Source organism: Rhinolophus ferrumequinum, chromosome 14, assembly GCF_004115265.2.
Source record: "Rhinolophus ferrumequinum isolate MPI-CBG mRhiFer1 chromosome 14, mRhiFer1_v1.p, whole genome shotgun sequence".
In the NCBI taxonomy this organism is placed as follows: domain Eukaryota; kingdom Metazoa; phylum Chordata; class Mammalia; order Chiroptera; family Rhinolophidae; genus Rhinolophus; species Rhinolophus ferrumequinum.
Window position 1 is genome coordinate 67394400 of NC_046297.1, and position 17386 is coordinate 67411785.

General features: G+C 50.8%; 1 protein-coding gene across 9 annotated transcripts in view; it reads right to left on the bottom strand.

Moving 5' to 3' along the window:
* The window catches only part of ST3GAL1 (ST3 beta-galactoside alpha-2,3-sialyltransferase 1), a 64860-nt gene that overhangs the window by 28291 nt on the left and 19183 nt on the right, over positions 1-17386 (bottom strand). For 6 of the 9 annotated variants that reach the window (XM_033126144.1, XM_033126139.1, XM_033126137.1 and 3 more), the window contains exon 3: positions 2231-2401. The exons of 2 other annotated variants lie outside the window; for them this stretch is intronic. The gene's annotated coding sequence lies outside the window, so the exon portion shown is untranslated. Of the gene's footprint in view, positions 1-2230; positions 2402-2549; positions 2615-17386 lie in introns of all 9 variants that reach the window. One more of the 9 variants, XM_033126138.1, reaches the window with a different exon arrangement.

A 17386-nucleotide genomic window follows, 5' to 3' on the forward strand; every position in this document is an offset into this window, starting at 1 on the left:
TCCTGTTCCCACTGGAGCTCCCAGGCCAAGACCTTCTACCACATTGGATGTTTCAATATCAGAGGTTAAGCCTCGGGTATAAACTAATCAGTGGCCTTTTGAACATCAGCTCCACTCTCCAAAATGTTTTTTGGGCTTTCACAGGAAGGCGCCTAGCAGACACGGGCCAGTAAAGATTTCATCGCCCTTCATACCATGAAATGAAGCTTGGGCTGCGGGAGGCATGGGGAGCACCTGCCTGAGGTTAGCTGAGGTAGGGTGTGGGCTGTCAGAGGACGCTCCCTGCTATCCAGAGGCAGCGGCAGGTTCTGCTGCTCCCTTGCTGGGCAACTTGAAACCAGTGCTGAAAGCATTTGGAGTCTGTCTGCTCCTCTGGAACATGGGAACACTAGTGTCTGTCAAAGAGTGGACGGAAGGCGGCTCGCAAACTCGGCACACTCTGGGAGCAGGTGTCTGGTCTTCTCATCACGGACAGGGGCATGTGCCTGGGCTAAGTGGTCCTCTGCTCAGGGGCAGCCACCATAGCTGGGAGCAGCATGGGGACGCAGGACAGAATCCATCAGAGGAAGGACGGGATGGAGTAGGAGTCTAAGGAGACCACTCTCCAGTTCTTTCTTCCTAAGTGCTCACACTGTGTGACTCACACAAATAACCGGTGACCTTTTTAAATAGGATTTTAAGTGATGAACAGACGTGCTCGTAGCCACAGAGGACAGAAGGGGAAGAAAGGAAAACCTTGTCACTTTCCCTCTTCAAATCTCTAGCATCGTTATCCAGCACCTGAATTTAATCCCTTTGATAGACTTGCACATTTTGGCAGTAAATACTCATCTCTGGGGTTTTAAAAGATCGACAAACACATTTGGCAAATTCTCATCAAGCCAAAGCTTACTAAAGATGGAAAAGCAAGGTTAGCTTTCATTAATGGTGTGTGGGGAGGTAGATGTGTGTGAAATGTGCAGTCCTCGTGAAAGGAGCCAGATTAATATAATGGACTGGTTCTGACACATTTAATAACACAGAAGGGCAACTGCCCTCACTGAACACCTACTATGTGCCTGGCAGTCTACATACAATAGCTAACGTTCACTTGCTATTTATATGTGCACTGTTTCAAACACTTTTGTGGGTTAAGCCATGCAATCTTCCAAACAACCTAGTATTAGGGGCCCTATCATTACCCCATATTCAGGTGAGCACAGAGAGGTTAAGTCGCTTATCCAAGGTCACACAGTGAGTAGATGGCAGAGTCAGTACCTGAATCCAGGTTGTAACCATCAGAGCCGAAAATGTTAGCTCAGCAAACCCACAAATGGCTCTTCCTGGGCAGCAGTAACACTTGGCAGCTTCCTGCCCACTGGTGTGTGAGCCATTTTCTGCAGATTGTCAGCCAGTCAGAACTGGCCCTGTGCCAAGCTCTAGATCAGGCTTTTACTGAAGCTATTTCAGGGTCTTTTTTGGCAGCACAGTGGGTGGACAGTCCCATGGCAGAGGGCTCAAAAGCCCCGGCCCAACTCCGGACTCTGCCATTACAAGCTGTGTGACTTTGAGTAAGTCCCTTTCCTTCTCTGGGCTTCAGTTCCTGCCTTGGAAAAAGGTGGTGGTGAGGAGCCCATCAGAGTGGTGGACAACACTCTGTGGTCAGGCACTATCACTTCTAATAATCGTGCTCTGAGGCCTCTGAGTGGGTCTTTACATTTCGCCCTCACCATTCATTCCTTCAGACTAAGCCACAAAGGACCATCCTCACATCCCTTAGGGTCACTACCTCCCTGGGGATTTTTGGCAGCTTCCCCAAATTTCAGGCCTCAGTTCCCCAATCTGTCCAAGGTTGTGATAAATCAGAGGATATAAAAACTGTCGCCTCATGGGCATGTTTGTCTGCATCATATAACAATTGACAAAACTTTGAATTAGTTGCAACTTTTAAAAATCAGAAAACTTCACAAAAGAGTCTGGACTCTGGCTTCCTTTAATAAAGGAAGGGAAAGTCCAGGAACCCTAGGCTCACATTCCCCATAGCGACAATCCCCTGGGGCCGAGCAGCAGTTATCTCCTTTGGTCAGAAGCTGGTCAGTTTTCCAGTTTGCCGCAGGCCGCACCATTCTCTATTGCTTTATCCAGATCTGTTTATCCATCATTATTACCCACATGGCCCCTGTAGACATAGGAGACTGTGCCCCATGGACTGGACGTCTAAAGGTGTCATGACTTTCCTAATGCTACTCACATGCCACTAGAGGCTGCCCAGCCATCCCCTGGGGTAGAGAGCCGAGGGCTGCCAGCTTGATGCTCAGTCTTCCAGGGCTGCCTCCCACCGCTCAGCTGAAGGGAGAGGCCCTGCCTCTGTCAGGATTCTGATCCCCTGATCAGCGGAAAGATGATAGCCTCCTATAATTACCTGCAGTGTGTAATAAAGTCCCATTTAGAAACCTTAGAAAGGACCCAGCAAGGAGAACTTTTTCCTGGGTAATTTCCTGATCATAGAATTTCAGGGTTGGAAGTGACTTTACAAAGGCAAATAGGCCAACCCATCATTTGATGCTTACCTCTCTTCCAGCAAGCCTGACATGAGTTGTTCAAGGTCTTACTGTTTGCCCAGCATGGCCGAGAGCTGAAAATAGAAAGAAGCAGTGCATGCAGTCCTCCCAGGACCGGAGTCCTGGAGTCTGCCCAGGCTGTGGAGGCCACTCAGATAAACAGATAACGACAGTGCAGAACTACAAGGGCCAGAATACCCGACAGCTACCACTGCTTAGTCATACCGTGTGCCAAACACTCGTAAAATAATCTCACCTAACTCTCAAGAAAACTCTCCCACGGAGGTGCTATTTTTAATCCCCGGTTTGCAGGTCAGAACTCTGAGGCTCAGAGAGGTTCAGGCCCCTGCTGGAAGTTGCACAGCCCATAGGGGCTGGAGCAGGCTTTGATCCCTGCAATGTGAGATTCCACATTGCTGGGGTTGCAAACATGACTTTAGCCCGATAGTCTAGATGAGCCACTGGGGAGCAGAGAAAGACAAACAAAAAACAGAGGAGCCCAGGTGGGTGAGTGGCCAGTCTGAGGGCAGGGCATGCACAGAGGCCCGGGGCCTCACTAGCAATCAGAGAAATGCAAATGTAAACAGGATGAGACATCCCTAGACACCTCTTGGCCTGGCAAAATTAGCAGGCACTGTGATGCCAGGTGTTGGCGGGCTTTGCAGACAGGGAAGTTCATACCCTGCTAATGGGAAAGTGGATTCGGGAATTACTCTAGGGAACCACCTGGCAGTAGAGGGACGCGTTACACAGAGGCGTGCTCCAGGCGCCAGCAGTTCCACTCCCCAGTGAACACCAGAGCTCTCCAAAATGCCAAGGTGAGTATCACGCACATTCCAGAATGTTCTTCTATACATATGTCAAAGGAAGGAAAATTCTGGGTCACAAGGAATTTTGTTTTTAAACACGGGGAGGGGTTTCAGTTATAATGACAAAGTGACGGGAGTTAGGAAGCCCACGGGATGATAACAGAGCCACCTCGTGGGGTGACCTGGGAGGTGCCCGGGATCACATGCCAGGCACACCTTAAGAACTCGATGGATCAATGTGGTCAGGCACTATCACTTCTAATAATCGTGCTCTGAGGCCTCTGAGTGGGTCTTTACATTTCGCCCTCACCATTCATTCCTTCAGTACCTAGGTACTGAACACCTGCTATGGCTCAGGTCACGTTCCAGGTGGAAGGGCTACAGCTGGGTGCACAATGGATGAAGGCAGCTAAAATCCTAGGCACCAGAAAGGACCAACAAAGAAGTAAATGTGTATACTAGCTCAAATGTCCAGAGAGCAGCGATGAAGAATGAGAAGTAGGGGACAGTGGAAGGTGTGGCCAGTGGGTGTGCACGTGCAGCACTTTGGATATATTCTACGGTGAATTCAGTCTTGTCGAAAGTGGCCCCTATGCCAGCGTCACAAAGCCTTCTGTGTCCTGACACCTGTGGCTTCCAAGTCTGGCTAGTGGTCCTAGCTTCAAGTGAAACGTAACTTAGACCATCAGGACTCTTAGAGCTTCTTCCAGGGCATCGAGAAAAGATGTTGAGTCTGGCCCATCCCATTTGGTACCCTACTTCTGAGGCGGATCCCCTTTGGGCAGGAACATGGGCCCCCCGCAGAGGAGGCACTGCTCCTGCCAGCTGGGCCGCACCACAGCCTTCAGTCTATGACAAAAGGCCATTCCTGTGGCCATCCAAAGACTCAAGAAGTGGTCTGCTTTCACCCTGTAATTCCCCTTCTAGGAATCTATTCCAGGAAGTGGGTCAACATGCAGACAGAGTTTGGTGCCCAGAGAGTTTTACCATCATGTTATTTTTAATAGCAAAATGCCAGAGAGCTCCAACACGCTCCACCATGTAGAAATTATTAGGTGCTTCGTGGTGCGTTCAAATATCTCTTATGGGACAGAAAAATCTGCATCGTTAATAAGGCTCAAGAAAAAGAACACGGGGGAATACGTGCTATACCGTTAAATGGGGGAAAAAAAAACAAAGGAGACAATATCAGAATCAGAATCATAGGTTTAGCAATATAGAGACCAAAATACAGTGAAAGGAGATACTCTGAAACGCTAAATTAGGTACTTTCTGGAAGGGGTAGTTATGTGGGATTTTTTTCGCTCTGGGCCTTTCCACTTTTCTTTCTTTTCAGGATATCCTTAGTCATCATGGCTACTTTTATGATAAGAAAATAAAACTACAAAAAAAAAACCCAAAAAACAAAACAAAACAAAAAACCTGAAAAATTGTGGCACTTTTAAAATCTTCTCCAGCACCCCACTGGTGAGCTGGGACCTGCCCAGGACCCTGACCGAGGGACCCCCCAAGGATTGTGTTTAATGACAGTCTCTCAGGATTTGGGATTTCACTTGCAGAGGCGTAGGCCCAAAGCAGAGATGGACAATGGGAAGCAATAGGGGACATCCACAATGGAGAGAAGGTAGGGGATGTGTGAGAAGGCAGACCCAGAAACATTTTTAAAAATTAAAAAGAAAAATGCAACGGCTTCCCAGGAATGAGGCTTGGGAACACTGTCCCTGGATTCTGAGGCTCCCTAGGGCCCCCCCCGCCCCCCCCCCCCCCGGGGCCTCTATTTCCTTCTCTAAACCCCAACTGAAAAGCCTGTCTGATGGTGGCACTTTCACCCAGCAGTTCAGAGTAGGTCCTTGCTTGCCTTTCAAAGTGCTGTCACAAGCTCAGTGTGGCTGGATCTCCATATACTGTCCCTGTTGGCATGTGTCCCAATGTCGTATGTATTGTATGTCATAGCTGAAGGTCTGAGGCTCAGAGAGGTTAACCAACATGCCGGAGGCCACATAGCTGGTAAGGGACAGAGCGGGAAATGGCACTCAGGCCTCCTCGTCTGAACCCCAGAGGACTGTACCACTCTCAACCGCCACACACAGCTGGCCTATGAGCCCAGTGCAGGCGTCCCAGGAAGCCTGGGTTCAAATCCCAGCAGTCACTCCATGGTTGTGGGGTCTTGCTAGCTAAGCACTAGGAGCCCAGGTTTTATCAGTAAACTGGAGACAACCCTAAGGAGTAAAATGTTAAGCCCTGGCACCCTGTTAGCTCATAACAAATAATTTTATTGTTGGTAGTGGTCCCCTTTGTCTTCTCTGGAGTAAAGTCCTTCTCTGGGCTCTGGATGTGACCCCAATACACGGTCTCCTTCCTCTCACCTTCACAGGGCAAGGACAGGGTCTCCTCGTGTCTGTCCCCAGCCCGGCGTGGAGAAAGTGCGGGGGAAAAAGAGAACTAGAGGAAAGAGACCAGGATGAAATCTCAAGGAGAGAGTCAGCTCTGCTTAGACATTTGGCGGAGTGTTTCCAAGTTCTGCTTTCTGGCTTTGTGGAGCTGGTTTCTGGCCAACTGTGCTCAGTTCGTGTCTAATTCCAAACAGATGGGCCTGTGCCCTGCCCCCACCCAGCTCCAGGGGCCTCAGAGAGCAGTGAAGGGCCTCCCACCTTCTGACCAGGCAGAAAGACCTCCTGGGGGGTTGCTCAGTCCCCCAGGCACCACAGAGGCCCAGACTGGGAGGTGCAGGCCTGCATCAGCCAAGAAACAGGCAAACTGGACCCTACCCTGGCGCACGTCTCTGTCACAGCATGTGGGCACATTGTGACAACCATGCAGACACTGTTCCCTCCACACCAAGAGACAGTAAGTAAGCCCAGTGGTTAAGCACGTGGACTCAGGGCGAAGTTGCCCAAGTCTGAATCCTGTTCTGCCCAAGCATTGCTGGGCACCCTTGGGCATGTTTCTTAACCTCTCTGTGCCTTTCCCTCCTCCTCTGTAAAGCAGGGATGGCAGAGCTAAAACTAGCACTGACCTCAAAGGGGAACTGTAAGGATGGATCAGGAGTTTATGTAAAGCACTTAGAGAGTCATGTCACAGAGATCAGCATGGCCAGACACCTCTCCCACTTCATGTCACATACAGACAACTCTCGCGGGATTCCTAGGACCTGTTTAAAGGCCTGCAGTGGGGTCAGCCCTCTCTCCAAGCAATAGATTTATGACCGCTCAAAAAATAAGTTCTTTGTAATGAGGATTGATGAGTTATTATCATCCCAGTTTTTCAGATAAAAATCTGAAACACAGAGGTTAAGAACTTGTCCGAGGTCACCCAGCCTGTAAGTGGTAGAGCCAGGACACAAACCCAGACGGATGGTCTCCTCCGGGACAGAGCTCTTAGCCAACAGATACCACTACCACCTCCAGCTAATATCACCACTTTGCAAATGATTGGATCCCACCACTCCTTTCAGTTCTCCCAAAGGTGGCCTTGAGTCAGATGTTGGCCTGGGCTCCGGGCAGCCTGCGTTTTGGCCGGTTCTTGAGCTGAGATTCCCTCCACCACCCTGCCACCCGCCTTTGCAGACATGACAACTCTCCCAGCCTTGGAGTCTTCTGGAAACCCCAGACCTCCCTTTCTGTTTACTCTCCAATCACTTATTCCCCAGCCAGCATCCAAGATCTAGGCTCTTGCAGATTGTTCTAGATCAAGAGGAAGAAAGATAAAAAGAGTTGATGAAGACTTGTAAGGAGCCCCAACCATCCAGAGCTGCCAAATCCATGTGGAGTCCGTTTGGCTAATCGTACACTTTGCTTCGACCAGCTAGCTAGCGTCTTCCTTTCCATCCAGACATCTGTCTCCACAGAAAAAGGCAACCGCAAAGGGGCCAGGGGCCTAACTGCTGTGGGTTCCTGAGAACGATTACATATCGGAGAGAGTCCTGGGACTTCCAGGCAACAGAGAAACCACTGTCAAACCCTGCAATTATAGGGCAGGAATAAAAAAGGGAGCTGCCACGGCCCCTGGGGTGGAAATAGCTCAGCGTGGTTTCCTGGCCTTGCAAAAGTACACATGATGAGGTCAGAGTGGCCGTTTACAAGAGGAACCACTGGATGAAGTTTTGCAGCTTCGTGCCGTGGGTGGGGTGCGTGGTGGCTCTCTGGGGCAGGGTGAACGGGGAAGCGGGGACAAAAAGCCACATTTGCTGAGTGCCAAGGGCTGGCCCTCAGATGCATCCTGTGTGCACTTAGTTCTCAGAACAAGTCAGCCAGGCAGGGCCTTGTTCCCCAGTTGCCAGAAGAGAAACCAGAGGCTCCAAGAGGTGAGGAGATCTGCCCAGGCCCTCCCGTGTACTGACTCTTGAACCCAGATCTGGCTGATCCCAGGCCTAGGACACCCATTTATGTATTATCACCTCCTGGAGAAGGGGCTACTTTTTAACAAAGGACAACATGAGAGGCTGTTTACTCGGGCTGGGGGGAGGGGCCTCACCTCTGTTTTCTACAGGTCCAACCAAAGGAGGGATTTAAGCTGGTGGATAAACCACCTGTGGATTAGGAATCGAATCACTCAGCTTCAAATCTTGCCTCTACTAATAAATGCTGTGTGATCGTGGGCAAATTACCTCACTTCTCTGTGCAACATTGTCAACTGGGGAAACGGGGTGGGGTGGGTGAGGTTGATCCACTGTGGTTCCCTCCAGCTCTGAATCCTGTCTATTGCATGTCAGCTTGACACAGGGGTTATGAGCAAGGCCCTGCTGCTGTCAGATTGCTGCGTTCAAATCCTGACCCTGCCCAGAAATGGAGGGGAGATGGGGCTTATTACCCAGGGGCCCCAGAGACCCCACCCAGCCTGCCCCCAGCATTGGCCCTGGGAGGGACGGGGCAGGGTCTCCTCAGATCACTAGGCTCAGAGGCTCACTGACTCGTCCCTGTATGCTGGCTGCCTGTATACTGTGTATCAGGCGTGCTGCCGGTACTTATTGGAACATGATTACGCCCGTTCGTTGAGGTCCTGTCAGTGGCTGCTTTGGCTCCACAATGGCAGAACTGAGCAGCACTCCAGAGATGATCTGGCCCGCAAGCCCCAAAATATTAACTCTCTGGCCCTTTACAGAAAAAGCCTGCTGCCCCTGCTCTAGGCTGTGAGGTCTCTGAGGGCAGGACCACATGCCACCAAGACAGGGACAAGGACAGGTGCTGAAGGAGATGAGGCCTCAGGGACAGTCTCCCATGGAGATGGCCCTGGAGCTGAGTTCGTTAAGGGCCAGCAGACACCTGGCTGGGTGACGGTACAGGGTACAGGGGACGGCACTCCTGGCAGAGGGACAACCCGCGCAAGGACGCATGGACCCTGCACGTTGTGTGCTGGTGGCCCAGTGCAGGTCCAGGGGCACCTTCAGGCAGCTTGGGAGCTGCGGTGCAGGAGGCGATGCACATGGAGTGCAGGCTGTCCTCGCCCCGTGGAACTGGGCAGCCAGTGCGGGAACCTGACAGGCAAATGGCAGCGGATGTGCTGAGTGCCTGGGGAGGGGCAGAGAGGACGTGAGCCGGTTCTGATGGAGAGAACTGTCCACTTGGGGACAGGACGAAAAGTGTCCTGCGTCCTGCACGAGCGCCCTTCCGCAAGAAGGCGGTGCTCCTGAATAAGGCTAGGCAGCCATGAAAGCCAGGACTAGCCAGCTGCCCTACTTGGCAGACAGAATGGAAAGACCCAGCTAACAGGTCTTCATGCGGCAGGTGGCTTAACTTCCATCTGAAGCTGGGAAGGGGTGCCCAGAGGTCACCATGGGATAGCATGGGCGCCCAGGCCCAGCGATGGGTGCAAGGGTGGTTTCCCAGAAAAGACGAGGCTGAGGAATTTGAGGAACTCAGGGAATTAGCCATAGGAAGTTATGGAGCCAGTGTCCTCAAAAGCCAGGGAGACCCTACAATCGCCCTCCCCCTTCTCCCTGACCCTCTGCTCGCCCCTCACTCACTCTGCAGGGGTACCCCGAGTGGTCGGCTGCTCAGAGTCCACAGGCACACTGCTCCCACCTGAGGGCTTGGCGATGGCTGCCCCCCAGGCACCCATGTGGATGATGCCCTCACGACCTCCAAGTCTCTGCTCACATTTCTCTTCTCTGTGTGGCCAGCCCCAGTCTCTGTCTCCTGGCAGCACCCTCAAATCCCCTCTCTCTCAGCACGTTCCGTCTTCCTACAAATCCTCGCATCTACTTGTTAACTCTGTACTTTATCAGAAGTCCCCCCGCCAGAATGTAGGTTTCACGAGGGGTTGCTGTTTGTAACTGAGGGACGCTCCTCCAGCTTTCCCAACCCTGCCAGGCGCTAGGAGGCACCCAGTCGGGATCTGTTCACTGAATTAACGAATGAGCCAGCGTGAGGAGTGGCACCGTGATGCAAACTATTCTGAAGGTCTTCCAGGTGAGGGTCCCACCGTGGAGAAGGAGCCAACCCTTTGGTAAGAGACCTCCTGCTTCCCTGACTCATTGGCACACGCTCCAATACGGTGGCGACATCACACAAGCCCACCTTTTATCTTATTTGGAACCTAAGTGTATTTTCAAAGGCTAAAGGCATGGAAATGGCTTTGGAAAGCACACACTGACAGCTTCCTGACAAAAAGCTTTTCAGGAAACCACTCCCAGTGTGACACGTGCCCCTGACAGAGCGCACACCAGCCTTCAGGAGAGGCCTGGGGTTCCCCACAATCCCTGGGGACCGCACTGCGGGTTCCCTTTTTTGAGTTCTGCCTGGAGCCCAGATGTTTTCAATCAGAAGGTTACACGAAGACAGTCGCTTTGCCAGCAAACAGAAGAAGAGAAAATGAGGTGCCCAGTCAGGAGCTGTCATCAAGCCCTCGAGGGGGCTCCAGGGAAGCAAGAGGGGGAGCAGAGGGCTATGGGCCCCCTGGAGCCTCCACAGTTGCTCTCCCATCTGGGATCACGCATTCATCTCGGTTATGCTCCATAAGACACTCCCTGAGTGCCAAGGTGGATGTCCCCTCAGTGTGTTTTGACCTCGTGAGGATTTATAAACGGACTTGAGGGAAGCTTCAGACTCCAGGGCAGCCTACACACAGCTGCTAGAGCTCCTCCTTTCCCCTCACAGCACACTACAGAGTGGTCCCAACTTGACCCAGGGCTGTGTGTTCGATGGGGAAGGACATGCATGGCCCCTGCCTTCAAGGAGGTTCCCGTTAAGTGACGGTCCACGTGCTATGGTTTCAGCACAGGAGCCAACTCCCTTCTCCTCAACCAACAGAAGAAGCCAATCCATCTCTCCCACCCCGAAAGCCTTCCCTTCCTCCTCTTTACCTGATGGCCAATCCCCCAGCACAGAAGATATTTGTAGTGCTTGTGACAAAAGTGTTTACACGAAGACCACTGAACAACACGGCGACATGTCTCTTCCCTGCACGGCCTTTGGACATTGTACACAGGACAGTGATTGCCAAATGGATGTCATATGCTGACTTTGGTTCTTCCACGTTCTTCCACCCTCTCTCCCCACGCTCCAGGTCAGAAAGGGCAGTCAGCTATTTTGGCAGGGTGAGTTTGCTCAACTTAACCTGGGCCACACAGGCCTATAAACAACAGGCGTTCCAGCAAGCACACAGGCTGGCTGCCAGCCATACCGAGAAGGTGGTCTGTCCCCAAGTTAAAGGAGCCCGACCTGGAATCCCCTCATTTCCAGTTCTCCAAAAGCTGAAGGCAGACATCACAAGAAGGGTGGAAGGCTGCTTGATGCCTGAGAGGACTGAAGAAGAGAGAAATAATCTCTAAGGGGACCCAGGCCTGTGTCCACCCAGCAGAGTGGTCAGCTAGCTAGCTGTCCGTCATGTTTATCAACCCAGCAGCCAGGGCTGGCTCTGTGTGGCCGAGACAAGTGGACCAACAGTGCCGGCCTTCATATATCCATCCATCCTTGGCCCTGGACATGCACAGAAGTACCTGGCACAGGTGGGTTTTCAATATGCCCCCATGAAGAAGGAATCACATGTTCCTGTTCCCCAAGGAGCTCCCAGTCTAACAGGGAAGAGACACCACTCCAGCCACACAAGACACATGGTATGGTCAAGACACACCGTGGGGTGTTTCGGGGGAGCAGTGGGAGAATGGAGAGCAAGTGCGGGCAAAGACTTCCCAGAGGAGGTGACACTTGACTTAAGTTTTTTTTTGTTGTTTTTTTTTTGTTTTTTTGTTTTGTTTTGTTTTGTTTTGTTTTGTTTTTTTTTTTGACTTAAGTTTTAAAGAGGGATGATTCCCACAGGAAGGTAAGAAGAGAAAGGTGTGCTAGGGTCGGGAGGAGCACATGGAAACCACCTAGCCCAAGTCCTGGAGACACGAAAGGTACTTCATTTAAAGTGACTGTTATTTGTATCTATAGCTATGGTTACAGGCAGAGCCACATCTGTGTATCTATGCATTTGTTGTGCAAGTACCTGACAATCAGCCATTTTTATTGTAACGTGCCCGACACTAAGCTTTTGCTCGCCCATTTCAAAGGCATCCATGTGGAATAAGCACATTGCTGGCTATACAACCAGACAAACAGCCAGGCCTCCCTGCCCATGAAGTTCCCCCTTTAGAAGGCCCTGGTTAACCTAGATAACCAACAAGTTGAAAGACGCCCTGCTTTTCCCTGCCTGTGCCCTAATGCCCGCTCTTATGCTTTAAATTCACCAAGAAGGAGTGAACCTGTGGAAACCCTAGGCACCCCCCACCAACCTTGGCCCCAATAAAGGCAGAATCCCAGTATGGTTTTTCTTTCCTCTCTCTCTGAATCTGTGACTTCACTGTGTGACCCCAGGTGTGCCACGTGCCTTCCAGGATGTGTTGTTGTTTTTTTCAAACTCCCCTGATGGTGTTACTGAGGTGCATCTTGCAATCGTAGTATGAATTACGAGGGCTGGTCCAGGCCCATCACTGACTCTGGCCTGGGGAACGTTCTGGGCCCAGGTAAGTACCCCAGGCCTTCCTAGCAGAGGCTGGACTGCACGGTATACATAACACTAGCGGTCAGGGATTGCTTTGTGTCTAGCAGGGTTCTAAGCTTTTTTACACAGTCCAACGGATTTAACAACAATCCTATGAGGTCTGTGCAACTGCCATCTATTGTGCCCATTTTGCAGATCATGAGAGGTCAGGTGGCTTGCCCAAGGCCACCCAGGCTTGGGCAAGAAGTGTGATTGGGACTCAGCCATCTGTCTTCAGAGACCATACTCCTAGGTGGGGCTGGGAGAACAGTGGTGAGCCCGGGGCCCTTGGTGGGCCTGGGGCATGGTGAGCCCTGTCCAACCAATTATGGAATGTGGACTCTGTCCCAGGGCCATAAGGGACATGGCACTAACAAGAAGACGGACATAACTAGACGCCCTTCGGATACAAAGCTTACTGGGAAAAACCCCAATGCTTATCAGCCAGGCATGACTAAAATAAAAATCAGGGTTTTGAGGATGACTCAATCTGTGAGGTCGGCTTCTAGAAGCACACAGGTAATATCCCTGCTTCTGGTGGCCCTCTCTCTCTGTGGCACTAGTATTGCCAAGGCCTGTGGGCCTGGCCACCACAGTGATCCCTGGAATATCCATCCTTTCATGGAAGAAACGTTTTGCTATAGGCAGACACTGTCCCTGAGCTGGAGGAAGGGGAGCCCTGCCCGGGTCCTAGAAGCCCACCACAGGGTGGCTCGGCTATAAATAATATTCATATCATGTCTGTAATTTAGTCAGCATTTACTACTGGCCAGGCACTGTGCCCAGCTTTTTGAGTCATTGTCTCATTTCATCCTGACAAACCCTGACAGGTGGGTACTATGGTTATTGCCTTTCTTACAGATGGGGAACCGAGTCACAGAGACGCGGAATACCAAGAGCTGGAGCGAGGCACACGGAGGTGGCCGCCAGGCTCATCTCACTCACTCCAGGGTTCATTCTCTTGAACCCTCTACAACTTGCACATCCTTGAGGGGTGGTGAGGGGACTGGGCCCATTTCATCCAGAGAACAAAGCTCAACAGGCAAGCACACACAGCTGCAAGCACAGAGCCATCTAGAAGCTTGTCCTGAGGACTCCAGGGCCTGGACTTGCTCCCCTGCAAGCCGGCTGTGGACTAGGGCTGGGTCTTTGAGCATCAGGAAGGTACTCGCTGCTGCTAGCTGCCATCGTTTCAGCTGTCAGGAGCCTGACCTTTCTAGAAAATGGTAATGATGCTAGTAAAGCCTGCAAAGCCACCTGCTGACAACTGTGAAGAGCCTTCACTCTGAAGTCCACATGGTCTGTGGGTCCCCTGGTCTGTTTTACAAAAGAGGCAACAGGTGCAGGGAGGGATTGGATCTGAGGGCATCGGGGACCAATGGGCTCTGCTGAAAGATAGGTCTAGTGCAATGTGGAGGGAAGAAGTGCAGGTCCTGCTGAAAGGTAGGTCCATCTAGTGCAATGTGGAGGGAGGATGTGCAGGCGCAGCGAGCAGGGAGAAGGCCAGGTTGTAAGCTATACAAGGGCAGAAACCCTATGCTCCTTACCACTGTCTCCCCAGTATCAGGAGTGTAACCAGCACTCAGTAAAAACCTGCTGAATGGATCCGTGAATGAATGAGCCTGTCCTAACCATCCAGGTCAGGGAAAAAGGCTGAAAAGACGTGCAAGCACTGTTAACACACAGTTTCAGTTAACACGAGTCTAATTTTCTAGGTATTACTCTACCTTCATGCCTAATAACTAAAGCATTTGAACGTAGGAACTCTTGGTATGGATCCAACACACATTATTCCATTCTATGGATGTACTTTATCCATTCTCCAATCGTAGCCACTCAAGATGTTTCCAGTATATTGCTACGTAGTAAGGATCATGTAGAGGCCATACGGCAAGCGGACCAGGCTCTGGAGGCAGGCTACATGCCGCTGTGAAAGCCCAGCTTCTCTGCTTACGAGTAGCTGTGCATCTGCAGGAAAGTTACTTAACCACTCTGTACCATGGGTCCATCATCACCAGTGAAACAGGGAGAATGACAGCAGCTCATTCCCAGGGTTAAATCTGTCAATGTTTGGGGCTAAAAGAGTCTATGACCCACAGTTAGCCTTTTATAAGTACTGGCAAACACTCCACCAGCACTTACAGTCCTGAAATTCAGGTGATTTCTTACACTGCAGTCCCGCGGGTAGAATCATAAAGTCAGCCTGTAGAATTGTAGGGACAGTGCCTTTAATACTCCCAGCAGCACAAGAAGAAAAAGGCCGTAAGCCCTAATTCATTAGCCCAAGAACAAGGTCTCCCAGGACTCAAAAGGTAAGTCCACCCAGTACGGACACCAGAATCCCCACTGCCAGCCTTTCTGTCAAGTGTTTGTCCAGCCTCCCAGGTAAAGGCCCCTGGTACCCAGCCAGCCCCTGCAGCTCCAGGTACCGTGGAGAGAGGGCATTTTCACCTACCTTACAGCAAACCCAGAGGAGGCCAGGCCCAGGGCAAGGAAGCTTAAACGCCAGGGCACCCCACTTGTCTAGGGCTTGTATTTTATTTTCAATTCATAACTTTGATTAATTTTTTCTTAAAGACAACTGCCAAATTGTATTAGCTGCAGGCCTCACCAAACGTAGACCTGTACCTGTGCATACCATCGATTTGTTCATTTCTCTGTTTCTCCCATTAAATTAACACCTTGAGGACAGAGCTCTTATCCTGTTTTACCTCCAGTGCTTGGCCCAGTGCCAGGGACCTAGGAGTGTTTGCTGAATAAATAAATGGATGGATGGACGGACGGATGGATGGAAGACAAGGAAGGAAAACCAGGCAGAACTGAAATCTCTGTCTCTGTTAATTTCACTCATTCTGCTTGGATTCCCTCCTTAAAATCACCCAGTACACGTTAATTCTTTTCCACCTGACAGCCTTTCAGACATTCAAAGATGGCTCTCCCAAGTTTCCTTTCTCCCAGGGAAACAAGCCCTGTTCTAGCAGCTTTTCTTAAAGGTTATCAGCAACGGAAATTCCACCAGCTTGAACTGGGGCCCATTTTCTATATCTAATGATTGCTAAGATGTCCTCTTATCTAGTCGGAATGCCGTGGCCTCCAGTCTGCCTCTGAGCCAGCTGATAACATTTATTTTGGGGGGAGGAAATGCCTGAGTTTTAAGGGAGAGTACTCAAACCTATGACTCCTCTAACAAGGGGGGAAATACAGTCCTGGCTCTCCAGGAGGAGGCCACAGCGCCCTTGGGGAGAGTAAATACGACCCCTGGCTGTCCTTTGATCAGCAACCCCTGTTCTCCTTCCCCCCTCACTGTTTGTCGTCTCTTATCAGCACTGTGATTGGGTTCCATAAACATCCAGGCTGCCCTCCCCCGACCCTCTGCCTGCTCCAGTCATTACCACTCATATATTTTTTTTCCCTGCTTACCTTCCATCTCATCCCCTTCCCCACTTCTTGGTAGGATGTGAACTCCCTGAGTGTTTGTCTGCCCAGAACAGTGCCTGGCACACAAAGCTCAGAAATATTTGTGCATGCACGAACGAAACTAGCATCATCAAGTACATATTCTGCATATATCCTTCTAGGAGCTGGGGCTACAAAGGTATTCACGTGTAGGCCTCTCCTGGACAGAACGGGCCGTGGTCAGCCCAGTTCTGAGATGTGATCATGAAACCAAGGGTCCTTAGGACTTAGCTTAAATTTAGTTTTCAATCCCAGCTCTAGAAACCATATCCCCATCTCTCTCTCTCTCCCTCTCTCTCTACCTCTCAGAGACCCAGGCTTCCCCCACATAATCAGCAACCCCCCAGGAAGCAGAAGACGGTCGCAGGGTCGGGACCTCTGCGGGATAAAGATACATCTTGACCTAAGTTACGGTTCAGCTCCTGAGCCCTAAGGTGGAACGACCCCCTGTTGACTCTGCCATGAGACCAGACAGAGGGACGCTGGAACAGACCTCAGAACTGTCCTCAGGACCTGAAGAAACAATTCACTATCCTCACCTCACCTTCGACCGATTGGCTCCCTGCACGACCCTGAACCCTTAACCCATGGTGTCTTGTGATTTTGCCCCCCAGAGTCTGTAACATACAGGCCATCGGGGAGTCCGGGCTTTTGCGTATGAGCTTCCCGTTCTCCTGCGTGCTGCCATTTAAAATAAAATAGCCAGTATTTCTCCATTGCAGTTCTCGGTGTTTAGTGCTTGGGTCTGCTAGCACCTGGTGGAAGAACTTTCTGTTTGACAACAATAATATCCCAATCATCATTACTTTATTCAGCAGGTCCTTTGAAAGCAAACCCACGATCCCTTCCCTCCATCTTTCATCTCCACCATTCCACATTTTTCCAAAAGTCACAGATGTCCTATCTTTAGCTCATTTTCTTCCTCTCCTTGTTTTTATCTCCTTTGCCCCTAACTTCAGCCCATGGGAGACATGGCGGCCATTGTGTCTTCCCCTTAAGGGGAGACCCCATTTGCATCTGTCTGCCTGTCACTATGGAAGGACTGAAGCTCGTATCTTATCTAACTGTTTGCATATATCAAACTAATAAACCCCAAGGCCCAAGTGGCTTAGTTTCTACACAGACTCACACACAGAGACCACAGGTCAGCAGTCCAAAGAAATTTTAAAAGTAATTCCATTTTTATAGATAGGTAGGCAGGTAGGTAGGGAGAGGGACACACAGAGAGACAGAGAAAGAGGGAAAGAGGGAGGGAGAGAAAGAGAGAGAGAAAGAGAGAGAGAGAGAGAGAGAGAGAGAGAGAGAGAAAGAGAGAGAGAGAGAGAGAGAGAGAGAGAAAGAGAGAGAGAGAGAGAGAGAGAGAGAGAGAGAGAGAGAGAGATCCTCACCAATTAATCATATAGAATAGATACACACACACACACACACACACACGCTCACACCAACCTTCCTTCTTCCAGGATGGTTGTAATTACACCCAAGCTGATTAGAGATTGGCAGAGTGAAGACAGAAATCCCAGGGTGATCACTGTTTTCCCAAGCCAGCTTTCCCAGCAATGATGGAAACGTGCTCAGCTGGCACTGTCCACAATGGCAGCCACGAGCCACATGTGGCTGTTT